The sequence below is a fragment of the Theropithecus gelada genome, chromosome 5 (genome assembly GCF_003255815.1).
Source record: "Theropithecus gelada isolate Dixy chromosome 5, Tgel_1.0, whole genome shotgun sequence".
Classification (NCBI taxonomy): Eukaryota; Metazoa; Chordata; class Mammalia; order Primates; family Cercopithecidae; genus Theropithecus; species Theropithecus gelada.
Window position 1 is genome coordinate 170,337,230 of NC_037672.1, and position 14,175 is coordinate 170,351,404.

Here is a 14,175-nt window from a genome sequence, read left to right on the forward strand (position 1 = left end):
ACTCGACATTCAGATGAGGAAGTGTGATTTTGCATATGTGTTCTATGGAAATAGTAAGTAATGGACTTCACCTAGTCTGCAATGCATTATGGGGTTCAGAATAAAATATGAGTGCAATTGGCAATTTAAAATGGGGCTTTGGAGAGAAAACATTTATTTGACTAAAAAATTTGCTTCTGACTTGAGGCCCAGGAACATTCCCAGTTTTAACTGTAGTGTTGCATTCCTGGGAAGTTCTGTTCCACAGCTTCCTTTGCAAATTCACATAGATGGATTTCTTTAGCTCTGACAGTTTCCTCTAAACCTTTCCTACATTCTTCCAGGGCCTTTGCTTATAGATAGGGGAGTTACACAAGGATGGCTAGGTTTCAGGTTAACAAAAAGAAACACTTTTATTGTCAATATTAATGGCAAACCTCGATTTTTACAAGGCTTGGGTTTAGCAGTGTGAGCAGATCAAAAGCAGCTTGGTTTGATTTCTCAATATTCTCTGGAGCTTAGACAATTAACTGCAATTTCGCTCCTAACGAAACGACACAAAAAAGTTAGTTACACAAATGTTATAGGTAATCTTTTGGCATAGATTTTTACCTGAGTACAACATATCAAAATCTAAAAAATTTATCTACTGAACTCGAGTTGAGTTTTGCAGGAAAAATCCTTAAGTAAATGTTGTGTGAACTATGTCCTTGGTTGCAATGCCATGAGCCTGTTTCAGTGTGTGCATTCCAGGCTTGCCTTTCTAGCTGGGTAAGGATCCGGCAGACTGAGGTCTCTTTGGTAATTTGGGTACACCAAGTCTCCAGTTAATGATAGATAATCAGCCTTTGGGTCATTCGGTCATTCTCTTATTACAAACCCCTCCTGCTCTCTCTGATCTCCTTTCAAACTAAATTTCACACAAACAAATAAAGCAAGACAGGGACAAGTTCTTAAAAAAAAGAGGGAAATATTAGAAACGCCTGATACAGAACTCTAAACAAGGAAAGGCAAGCTAAAAGAGGATAGGAAAGAACATCTTATCAAAACGAACATGTTGTGTACAAAACATTAAAAGAAAAGGCTCTGGTTTTTGTTAAAGTGACAGAAAATAAAAATAAAAATAATTACAGGCAGCAAAGTTATAAACAGGGAAGGCAGGATGCTAGCTGGAAATGCATAGCACTAGGGGGCTAATTTGTTGTTACAGATTATATATCTGCACCCTGATTGGAGAGGTGCTACTTTGTTCCATTTTCCAGAAGAGAATGGTTTTTCTTTTTAATACTTGTGTGAATGCCTACTTAAGTTAACACAGGCCACAACTTTGAGGAATGAGAAATGGAATTGCATTCTGCTTGCAAAGCATCCAACTTCAAACGAAGAAATTGGTTGTGTACAAAAAAGCAGAATTTCATTCAGAATACGTTTGGAGACTTCACTAAATTTGTGTGACTGATGCTTTTTTGTTTTGCTGACAGAAGGCGCAGATCATTCATGGGGAATATAACTGAAACCAGTCCTCCCCACCCCCTGGGGATCTTCACTTTCCCAGTCTACATCTGCCTGTGACTCCAGAAAGACAAACTGCAGATTTGCCAAGGTACATCTCAGATCAGATCCCTCTGGGAAAAGCGCGGGAATGCTTGGCTCTAGTACTTAGGAGCTCTGGTGAGAGCGCCCCTAGTGCCATTTTCCCAACCCTGCCCTTTGGTCTAAATTCAGGGCTCTAGACAGTCACAGTCTACCTGCTGGGTGTCCACTCTCAAGCCATAGGTTTTCAATCCTAAAAGGGATTAGGACCTTGGCTCAAAATGTGGTTAATGCAGTCTTCAAATTAGGAGGACAGCTGGGAGATGGCAGCAGAGGATGAAAGCGTGACTCCTACTTTGTCCCCAACTGTGGGTCTGGCACCCCTTGACTTGCCAGGATGCTGGCAAACAACCCATCTCTCTTGGAGAATCCACACTTCGTTTCTTCTAGGTCCAACCTAAATGCTGCCTCCTCCAGGGAGCCTTTCCAGATATTGCTTCTCCTCTCTCCCCCAACTCCCTCCCCCAAATGAAGTTTTCTCTTCTGAATTCCTTCCTGGTGCTGTCACTTATATTCTTTTGGGTAGATCTCTGGGCATGCATGTGCCACCTCCTGTGATTGTGGGTTTCTTGACAGCCTAATCAATGCATTGAACAAAGGAGATATTTAGACAGCCCATATAAAATGAATGACTAAGAGAAATCGGGTGAATACCGTCTACCCCAATTGCAATCAGATTAGTTTCCTTTATTTTGAAAACGATTAGAACTAGTGGAGGAGTTAGATGTCGCCACTAGGGAACAGATCTTCATCTCCAAGCTGTCCTCTGGCTCGATCCGGCCTGCACTGGGTCTGCATCAACTTGCGCTGGCTCAGAGGGAGGCTCAGCCCCAGCCTGGCCTCTCTGGTGCCCACTCCCAACATACTGAGCTCCGAGTTGGAGCGGGGCAGGGCCGACTCTAGGCACTCCACGATTGGCTGAATGATCTCGGGCAAGGACCTCGGTGTCTCTAAGTCTTAGTTTCCCCGTCTGAACAATGGGGATGATGACAAGTACCGGGGCTGGGCAGGCTAGAGTAAGTGGGAAAATCAAAGCGCCAGCCAGAGCGGGTTGCTCTCAGTGTTCCTGTATTTTCTCCTCCTGCCTCTTTGGTTTCTTCCGTTCCCTTCTAGCTGCCTGAAGACCCAGCACGACAGCGATGCCTGCCAGCCTGCGTCGCCCACCAGGGCAGCTGCTCTCCCTACTCGCACCCCCCGCCTCGGTGCCCTAGAGCTGAGCGCAGCCGCGGCTCCACGGGGATCGCCAGGGCCTCAGCCCTCGCGGCCGGTGGCGCGGGAGTGTTGCGGGTCAGGGACCAGAGGGCTACCAGAGCAGCCACCCCCGATTTAGGTCGCCAACTTTCCAGCCACTGCGACGGCCACTGGGGCGCCCCTTCCATCCTGGTTAAATTCTCATTGTGATCCCCAGCCCCTGCCTCGGTTCCCGACATCCAGGGGGCCGGTTCTCCGCGGTTCAGGCTGGGAGAGGTCACCGCTCCGGGCAGGGCGGACCCCCAGCTCCATCTCGGAGGACCTTTCGACCGAGGAGAGCAGGAAGGGGTTAACCATGAGCCTCCCACCCTCATCTCCCAGCCCCTGGTGCCGGGCGAAGGCCGCCGCTTCCCTCCCGAGGTCTCATTAGGGTAACCCTCACCGCTATTTTCAACATTTCCTCAATCAAGTGCCTTTAAATAGAGCTGCACAAACAGATTGGCGGCAAAAGCGTAGATCTTGTCACGATTGAGACCAATCCAATATTTCAGCTTTGTTTGCTTTGCAATTACGGGTTGGCTTGTGGCTGCGGTGCCACTGGGGCAAATCTGCAACCGCTCGCTTTCTCCTCTGCACTCGGGGCTGGTGGAGGAAGCGACCCGCGGAGTCACTGCAGGGAGGAGAGGGGGACGCTCGCGGGGGGGAAGCGGCGGAGGGCGGAGGAGCCTTGCTTGCACCCCAGGGCCGCGGGCACGCAGAGCTGTGTTGAAGGACACATTTTTCAGTTCCTGACAGTCACTGAGCTATACGCAATAATAAAGCGCGTGATTTGCCTGTGGAAACCAGTGTCGTGTCCTCACCAGCTTCCTTTTCTGCCCACCTTCTCTCTCTCTTCTACCTCCGTTTCGCTTTTCTTCAGTGTATGCTAGTGGTTTGGTGGATTTCTCTTCTCCCTCGCTGTTCAACTGCTAGCATGATTTGTTACATTTTCCACAGCTGTTTATTCTTGTTTGACTTTTTGTACAAAGTCACTTTAAATCTGCTGCAGAAAGAATAAAGCTCCTAACCCTTTAGATGGGCTCCTGCAGGCGTATGGCTGTCCCCGGCCCACTTTTAATTCTTTGGAGATGGCTCTTCTGTGTAAATTAGCTGCTGGATGCATTCGGTCACTTCGTAGGCCAGCCTAGTTTGTATCAGCAGAACAGTAGTGAACTCAAATCAGGTCGTAAGCCTTATATTTCACAGACAATTAAATCTTGGCTGCTGTTGAACAAAACTGTAATATTTACTCTGCTCTATACCAAGGAGCACTTTTAAAGTAAAAAAGAAAAAAAAAAACCCAAATACTACATTTCAAAAAGAAAATATGACAATGAATCTCTTTTTATGGATTCTGTCTGCATAAGTTGAAACAATATGATTTAAATCCCCGACACCCCATCCCCTTTTTCAGACACAGCTGAAGTGATACAGATACTGTCTTTTAACACATCATCTCCCGCTCTCGGGAGAGGCACCTGCATGTGCTACATTCGATTTATTTTGTAATGTTTCAGGCCCCTCCCCAACCCGTGTAATATGTAACAAGGATTATCAAATAATAAGGTCTTGGATGTGAAGTATGCTTTACACAAGAATTCAAGAAAGATAGGCAGGACTTGGGTAATTATGTTACAACTTTGTATTACTTTCCAAATGAATACCCATTTTCTTCTCATGTCAGCTTCTAGAGATGGGACGCTGAGGCAGAGAAATATTTTTATGAGACTCTGGAGCACATATTAAAATGTGCTTCCTTATTATTTAAGAATGTGTAAGGTATGGACCTACATTTGTTTGCTGGTGGTCATAAAATAAATTCATAGCCGTTGTGGCCAATAAGCAATCTCCTTCACGCTTTAAAAATTTTTGGTTTATAATCCCACCTGGATTATATTTTCACTATTCTGTATCACCCTCCTATTGCAGTTTTTTGGTTCTAAATCTTATGTAAAGCAAACCTCAGAAATGATCGCTTCCATAAAATTGTGCCATGGCAAAGCCATGGAATAATATTTTGAGTCCATATAGCCATGCATGCTCACGTATATAGCTCTTATACAGTTTTCTAGCTAACCGACTGCTTTAGTATTTCAAGAAATAGGAAGCAGTAGCTCCCTATTTGAACGAAAGGGTACCATTTCATAAGAATTCTATTTTCACTGAAAAAATTGGTCTGGCACATTATTCAGTGCAAAAAATTATAATATTACTTTCACGTGTGTTAATCTGTTTAGTATTAAAACTGCTAGGGTGTCTTAACCATTAACGTGTTTTGCCACACCACTTTTAAATGGGTGATCTGAGATGATTACAAAGATTTTGATGTTAATCCCACGTTAAATGAACAACTATGAAAATAATCTTAAAGCATTATTACTCCCATATAAATGCCAGCAAACCCAATTGTAGAGAGAACATGATTACTTTTTATCTGACATTATCCTATAAGGATATGGCTACATTTATTTCTTTTAAAATTGGAGCAGTTTTCAATTACTTTTTAACAGAATTGCTTTCAACACAGCATTTTGCAGTGCCCATAAACCACAGCAACTTTGTACTGACCGATACATATTTTTCTACATTATTATTCATTAGCCTCTTTGCAAACTCACTAAAATAGAATAGTATTAAAATATGAACATATAGAGAACAATTATTAGTTTCTACATTTTTATTTAGGTAAACCAATGTTATTAAAATTAAAAACATGTGCCTGGCATGTAAGTGCTTCTTTAGGAATTCTTTTTTGGATGCATAGTTATTATTTTTTAAACCAACTCAGATTTTCAAACACTGATTTTCTTCTCTGAACAGTCATTGCATTGTTTTAAACAGTAGCTCCTGGAATAATGCCGCCTTTAGTATTTTAGACTTTCAAACAACAATTGGAATTGGATAAATGGTTTCAGCTGGGAACACTTTCCTAATACCTTTGTAGGTAATGAGATTCTCTATTTGTGCTGGGTGACAAACGAACAGTGCCCTGGACAGACTGTCTACCCTCTGCAGAATCTACCAAAAAGTAGAGTTTTCCCATGAGACTGCTTGTGGTCCATCTAAAAAGGGGAAAAAAAAATCGGAGAAAATGAGCAAGGACTTTTCTAACTACAGTTATGAAATGATGGCTTAAAGGGGTATTTAGAAAATAAGAGTGGAATAATACACAAACAAAATCCGAAAAAGAAAGTTTGCTTAGACAGGAGCTGACGCTCTTTGTCTACAAACAAGAGGGTAAGGAGCTGGATCCAACTGAACTGAATTGTTTTTGTTTGCTTGTTTGTTTTCTTCCGTTCAGTGCCTTTCAAATTGTTTTTTACTGGATGAAGAAACTCAACCAAGGAAATATATGTCAATTCTTGTATATGGGACAATATTAGCTGCTGTGATTTTTAATACCAGCATAAAATATAAGAATCTTTCATTACTGTGACTTTGTTTTTTTCTAAATGAATGCATAGTGTTCAATCAAGAAAACGTATGTTAATTCTTGTATATGGGACAATATTAGCTGCTGTGATTTTTAATACTAGCATAAAATATAAGAATATTTTTATTACTGTGACTTTTTTTTTTCTAAATGGATGCATAGTGTAACAATTGGTGTCAAAAAGCATTGAATTTTTTTTCAAACGGGTTAAGCTTGAATAATAAAGTACATCTATGAGATGATTTCTATAAACTCTGACTTGCTGAGAAAAAAGTGAAAAAGCTTTTTCTGGAAGAAACATGGCAACTTAACTGTTATTAATCTGGACTAAATAAAACAGGAAACTGCCTCTTTACATTTCTAGTATTTTTTTCTGCTTTTCCAGACATTGTTAAGTTCTATACAACTTGTGCTATTCAAGTAAAGATGATGTCAGTAATACAATTACAGAATCTAATCAAGTGACTATTTTTGCTTTATTACAAAATTTATGTATTTAATTGGGATATTTAATTGCTTAGTTTTTAGAAAACTGAATTTTTCTTTTTCCAGACAGAGTGATATTTAATGAAGTGCTTATAAAGATAAATACGATGGTTCGTCAAAGATAAAATAGTCATGGTAATGAGATGGCATTTGAGTCCATGTGGAATGGACTCTGCTTTGTAAATTATACTGCTTTTTAAAAGCATGACTTAGGTATTTATAATGGGGACATATGAGAAGAGAAACTCAAGAGCCCTCAACTTACATAGCCAAGAATACACAATCATGTAGGAGAACTTGCCCTCAGAAGCATTTCTCTATTGACATTGCCATTTCTTTTCCTCTATCTAGTACTTCCATTTGCTCTATTTCACTAAAAAGTCACAGAATTAAGAGTGGCCGCTGCAACTCACTGGGCTTTTCCCTGCTTAAAAACCTTAATATCACATGGTATTAATGCAGCTACATTTATGATCGAAAGGTTCACTCAACTGACCCTATGATTTTTCTAATCATTGTTAACTGTCTGAATATTTGGAAATAATTGTATTTTTCCACTGACTTTTTCTCATTGCCTTGGGTGCTAGAAGGTTTTTTTTTTTTTTTCCTTTCTTTTCTTTTTTTTTTGTTCAGATAGAGTTTCACTCTTGTTGCCCAGGCTGGAGTATAATGGCATGATGTTCCCTGATGTTACCTTGTGTGCTCACTGCACCCTCTGCCTCCTGGGTTCAAGTGATTCTCCTGCTTCAACCTCCCGAGTAGCTGGGATTACAGGTGCATGCCACCATGCCCAGCTAATTTTGTATTTTTAGTAGGGATGGGGTTTCTCCATGTTAGTCAGGCTGGTCTCGAACTCCTGACCTCAGGTGATCTGCCTGCCTTGGCCTCGCAAAGTGCTGGGATTACAGGTGTAAGCCACTGCGCCCAGCCGGGTACTAGAGGTTTTAACATATAACTTCAGAGATAAATGAGTGAATAGTAAGCTGTGTCTATTTGATTGTATTGTTATTTATATTATGTCGGCTTTGTGTCAGAAAGGATTTAAAGCACTTGTTTCAAGAATTGGTATGCTACATTTCTCAAAATCTGTGTATAAAAATAATTCCCATACATACCATTGTAATTTACTTTTCATGTGTATTACAAAATCAGTTATATGTTCTGGTAAATATTTTGATCCCAAGAGGAAGCAGGATTACATTTAGAATGTGACAAATTTTAAAAATTAATTTTGTTGTAAAGAAATCTTCATAATGATATGCCATAAAGTTATTACTATGCATGTAAGGCAGCATAGCATCGTGATTAAGAGCAGGTCCTTGGAGTTAGAGGCACAGTGTGAACTTGACTACAAAAGTTATCAGGTGTGTGATCTTGGGAAAGTAACCATTCTCAGCTTTAGTTACCACAGCTGTAAAAGGTGGATAATAATTGTAGACTCTGTCCTGTTGTTGTGGTGAACATTTAGTGAGACGACTCACATGAGGGGCTGGCATAGGGTAAGCGCTTAATCTATGCCAGCTGTTCTCTTTGGCATAGCTCTCAATGTTAGAGTGGCATGCCACAGTTACCATTTTGAGAGTCACTAAACGTGGGAATGGTAACAGCCCACAGAATTTTTGGAGATTGATGTGAGAAGCCTGCATTGGCTCCCAGCCCTCAGGGTTGACAGGGTGAAGGTAATGACATCTGGCTGTCTTTAGAGCTCCCAAAAGATAGGAGAAGATGGTTCTAGTGATGAAAACCCACTGTTCTGTAAGTGGAAATCTACTATTATGCCATCTTCGTCATTCGTGGTGTAGTCTATTGGTGCCTGACACAAACGTCTAGAGTGGGGAAAATAACACCTTAAAGAAATAGAATATCTTAGGTCTATGATTTCCCTGCTGTTTTTATTATGCACCCCAGCAGTAAAACATTTTAAGTATATTTATTTGCAAATTATACATCTGTATGTCTTCACTGATGTGTACATTATAAACCTGTGCAAAAAATAACCTAAAAAGGGGTAAGATTAAAAGGAAGAATTAGACAAAAGGCTTAAATGTTTTACGGTAAGATTCAGCATCATCACCAGTGGGTGTAAATTCACATTTCAAATAGCCTTGGTGGTTTAAAAATCCTCTGGCTGATTTACTTTGGGATCCATATCATCAGTGTTTCTGTCTTGTTTTGTGGCTGAGAAGAGGAGGAGCAGTGTCAGTTCTGCCGTTTTCCTGTTGATGGTTTATGTCTGCCTTCTTGGAATCTATTTAATGAAAGGTTCTTTGCAGGAATATTTTTAAACCCTTTGTTCATTTGGTGAAGATTAGTTTAGTTAAAACTGGATTATATAATATGTTTTCATCTAACTGAGCCAGACAAATTGTAACAGATTTCAGGCCATGTGTGCTTGTAAGAGGGCCACTGTCAACCCCTCTGTGGTCAAGAGCTCCCCCTTCCCTGATGTTACCTTGTGTGCTCAAGGCAACTGGGTAACATAGGACGAAGCAAGGGTGATGTTGCCAATGGTTACTCTATTAGTGAATTCATTTCTGATTGTTTATATGAAAACAAATATGATTTCTGTTATAATCTTCCGACATCCCATTCCTTGGGGCACCACTGTCCTAGATTCTGAAATCATTGTGGTTCCTGCCATTTCTTGACCTTGACATTCTGTGACAGAATGAATGAGACCTTAGGTGCAGTGGACTTCATTTTCTATAACTAGCTTTACTCTATTGATCACATAGTGGTATAGCTCTTCACTGTTTACAAATCAGTGTTCACTTATTTCTGTTATTTGAACTCAGCATCTCTGTAGGGCAGATGGAAGAGATGAAACCACCAGTCTTGTTGACTGCAGATGGAAGATAACTGGGTAAGGTCACACAGCAGTAGACCTGGGTTTGAATTTGTTTTTGAAAGCAATATCATCCTGCTTCTTTTCTATCATGTTAACACAATTTTTAAGCAATGTTCATTTTCATCTGAATGGAGGAGAGACAGAGTTATAAAACCAAACAAGTGGTGCTGGGAATGCATTAAGAGAAAGCGTGTATATTATTAATAGAATAAATAATGATCAATAGATAATGTACAGGAAGGGGATTTGCATTTACAAAGCATCTATTGTATCCTATGTTCTTTACACATATTATCCCCTTAATATAGTTCTATACTTGCAGGGACAGGTTTTACCTCTAAAGAAATTGAGGTTCAGAGATGTTAAATAATTTATACAAAGTACACAGCATTTAATTTGTAGAGTTTAAAACCAAGGGATCTGGTATTAAAAAAATTCCAGGTAATGTTAAAATAACACAATGCATTAAATTTGAAAGTCTTTCTGTCAGTTTTTGTTCCAAATTGGATCTCTGGCTTTGGCTAAAAATCAGCCATGACAACAAGAAATGTTGGCAAGTATGTGGAGAAACAGGATCACTCCTATACTGCTATTGGGGATGTAAAATAGTACAGCCTGTGGAAGACAGTTTGGCAGTTTCTTTAAAAGCTAAACTTGCAACTACTATATAACTCAGTAATTGTACTCCTCAGCATTTATCTCAGATAAATGAAGACTTAAGTTCACACAGAAATATGTGCATGAATGCTTACAGCAGCTTTAATAACAGTGAAAAACTAGAAATATCTCAAATGTCCTTCATGGAAAGACAAACTTAACCATTCTGTTAACAGTTAAGCATGTATGGTTAATCGTGGCCCAGCTATACCGTGAAATACTACTCGGCAATAAAAAGGAACACATTATTGATAAGTACAACAGCCTGAACGGATCTCCAGGGAATTATGCCGGGTGAAAAAAGCTAAACCCAAAAGGTTACATACTATATGGCTCCATTTATATGGAATTCTTGAAATGACAAAATTATAGAAATGGAAAAAGGAAAAGTGCTTACCAGAGGTTAAGGAGCAGTGGGGTGGAAGGGAAGTGAGTGTGGCCATAAAAAGGCAACAAAATGAATGCTTTTGATAATGGAAATGTTCTGTATCAATGTCAGTATCCTGGTTGTGATATTGTACTGTGTTTTTGCAAGACGTTACTATTGGGTGAAGGGTGCATGGGATCTCTATTATTTCTTAAAACTGCATGAGGATCTACAATTTTCTCAAAATAAAAAGCTTAATAAAAATGCTAACTGATCTTCAGGAAGTTCAGTTCCATGCTTTTCATAACTGATCCGAAAATATGGGAAGGCTAATTGAGAATTCAGGAGTTGTAAACTCTGAGACGGATTTTCCGCAAACTACTCAAATTATTCTGATTTTTCCCCTTGATTCTTATTATGGATTGCAGGACATTCTTCCTACTATTTTGGAGAAGAAGAAAATGCCACCTTTCTATCATAAGACTTCTGCTTTACATATGATTTAAAAATCTGTTAGCTGACTAATTTACACACTGGAAGATGAAACTTGGTTACATTAATTCCATTGCCACAATTTATTTTAAAAATCAATCAGAGTTTTCATCTTTCTTGTCCCTTTTTCCTATCTTATTTTATTTTCTTTTTTCCTTATTCCATTTGAACCCATATTTTCCTATATTGTACTGTTTAGTCTAAAAACTGGTAAGCATGCATATCGTTGATTAAATTAGCAATTGACACTCTTAAAATGAGAACTATAAAGATTCTTGAGCCTTCACACATTATGCTATGCTTGCCGTATGCTTGAGTGTTCTTATTTTCGGAGAGAAGTAATGGAGATTATAAATGTTATTTAAAAAATTTACTGGTGATTTGTTGAGAAGATAAAGTAACAACACTATTACAGAGGGTTGCTCTTGATCTCCCAGGCCACCAGCGCAGTCACAGAGCCCTCTGCAAACACCTGATAATGCTGAAGAGTGTGTTAGTCATTGTAGAGGAGCTGCTGTCATGACAAATAGGGGTTAAATTGTGAGAATTTCAGGATATATTTTGGGGAAGGATTAAATAAATCAGGGGACTTGCTGACAGCAAATAGTATCTTTGATTTGAAACACAGAATCAGAGAATTGAGATGAATCCCAGGTGGTGGTTGGGAGTTGGAAAAAGTCCCAATGAGTTGGCTGACTAAGTGTAGGCTTCATTTCAACATCATTAAATAGTCTTTAAGTGGTGACTTAATAATCATTGCCACAAGAAAAGATTATGCTAAATACAGTGGTGGAATTAACTATATTAATCCAAGAAACATTTTGTTTAAATGATTTTCCTACCAGTAAGGTTGGAAGGCTCTAGAACTGCTTCTAGGAGCTTGAAGTGCATTTAATAGTTAACTGTCAGAATGAAAAATAAAATTTTAAATTTCAACAATGCAATTAAGTTCTTATTTTCTTATAATAGTGAATAATAAATTTTATTCAGGGATGCCACTGGCAGATGTTGAAATGAAACATTTTCACTCCACTAGCTTGCAGTGGACTAAGAGGTGTCAGGAAGGGAGACTGATACCACAGATCCTGAGAAAACCAAACCAAACCAAACCAAATCCACCCCACAAATGAACACTTCCAGATGCTTACCAAGAGGAAGTGCCTTGGAGGGCAAGGCCTGCGAGACAGGTGAACTCTAGGGAAAAAGAATTCCTAGTTCTATGTCTGTTTACAAGAATTTGTCATGACTGGTTCACCTCGCTTTATAGTTTCCTCAGACCAAAGAGACAAAGAAAAAGCAAAAAACAAAAACAACAAAAATTCAGAAACAAATGGACAATACAACCAAAACTTTAATATGAACCAAAACAAAAATCGGGCTGATTTTATGAGGTTGACTTAAAGTCAGGAAAAGAATGATAAACTTTTGAGAGGAAGAAAGAAATCATCAAAGCCATGAGGAGCTCAAAGTGGGGTTTAATAGCAGCTATCATATTGCGCCCGAGCCTTGACCACTTCTGACGCAGCTGTTTCGTTTTAAGATGTTCCCATTCCTGTTCCACTCACACAGTCCGCCACAGTGACCTGAGTGCATGCACCCAAGCAGGCAGGCCACTCTAGAAAACCGTAAACCCCTCAGAGAGTCACTGCAGGAATAGGGGAAATGGAAATGATGAAATTCAATATAGCATTTAGCTGAATCATCATCTGAGGTTAAGCCCAGTGAACAATTAGCAGTGTCGGGAGTCTCCTCGTACCTGTCAAAATCGCACCGATGGGATTTTGTGCAAATTATGTATGCGTGTGGAAGTTATTTTTCATGTTTAATAGCAATGGACCTTGGGTAGTAATTCAGATACAACCTTTTAAAAACAATACTAAATGGCAAGTGTGGTGATAAGCTCCTTACTCAGGAGGATCTTTTCAAACATTGCAGAACATCAGGCCTTGGAATAATTCATTTTATTAAGTAGTGCTCTCTGTCTTTTCATTCACAAAAGGAGGATGATTTATTATACAGATAAATGCTTGCATAGGATGATGAACACCTGTAGGAATGCATGATATTCTGGAAGTTGATCAAGGTCCACCCTACACCAGTAATTAGAGATTGTGATGATGATGATGATAATAATTAATAATAATGGCACATAGTATGTGTCAGCTCCTGTTCTAACTGCATTTCTCATATTAACTTATTGATTTTTCACCATTACCCACTAAGATACCATTGTTATCCCTGTTTTGTAGACAAGGGACTGAGTGAAGCACAAAGAAGTGACTAGGATCACACTGTCACATAGGCAGGAATGAAACCCATGCAGATTGGCTCTTTAGTGTGCTCTCTGATTTATTAGCATTCATCACATATTTATTGAGCATCTAATATGAAAGGCATTAGGCTTTATGCAGGCAATACTTTAGCAAAGCCAGGGAGATGTTTCTGCCTTCTTTGAGCTTATAGCTTGTTGGGCAAAAAGCTAATGGTTTAACTGTATAAAAAACTTGATGTTGTGAAATGATATATGCCAATGTTTGCATGGTATGTTGATTTTGATTAAGCACCGTAATAAAAATAGGGAGCCTGGGTCTCACACAGCCTTGATTGTCTTCCTCCTTCTGCTCCCCAGTGGAGTGGGTAGGAAGGTCACACCCTCAATGTCGGGCTCCTTCACTGTTCTCAGTTGAGTGTCTCAGGTTATAGGCTACATGAGCAGGTTTGCACCTGGATATGATTGTGGCAGTAATAATAGATGTGACTACACACAGTGGCAGTGGCAGCAGGGGTGGGAGTTGGGGATGGGATAATCTTAGAATGCAGTGTTGGTGTTAACTCAGTTTTGTTTTGTTTTGATGTACAGCCATACGACTCTGGGTTCACCAACTCAGGGATGCCCTGGGGATTTAGGAGATGGCCCCAGTGGCTCTCCTCTTTCATACAAAGGAGTGTTCAAGCTACTTTTTTTTTTTTTTTTTTTTTTTTTTTGAGACAGGATCTCGCTTTGTCACCCAGATGGGGGGCAATGCCGTAATCTTGGCTCACTGCAACCTTTGCCTCCCAGGCTCAAGTAATCCTCCTGCCTCAGCCAAC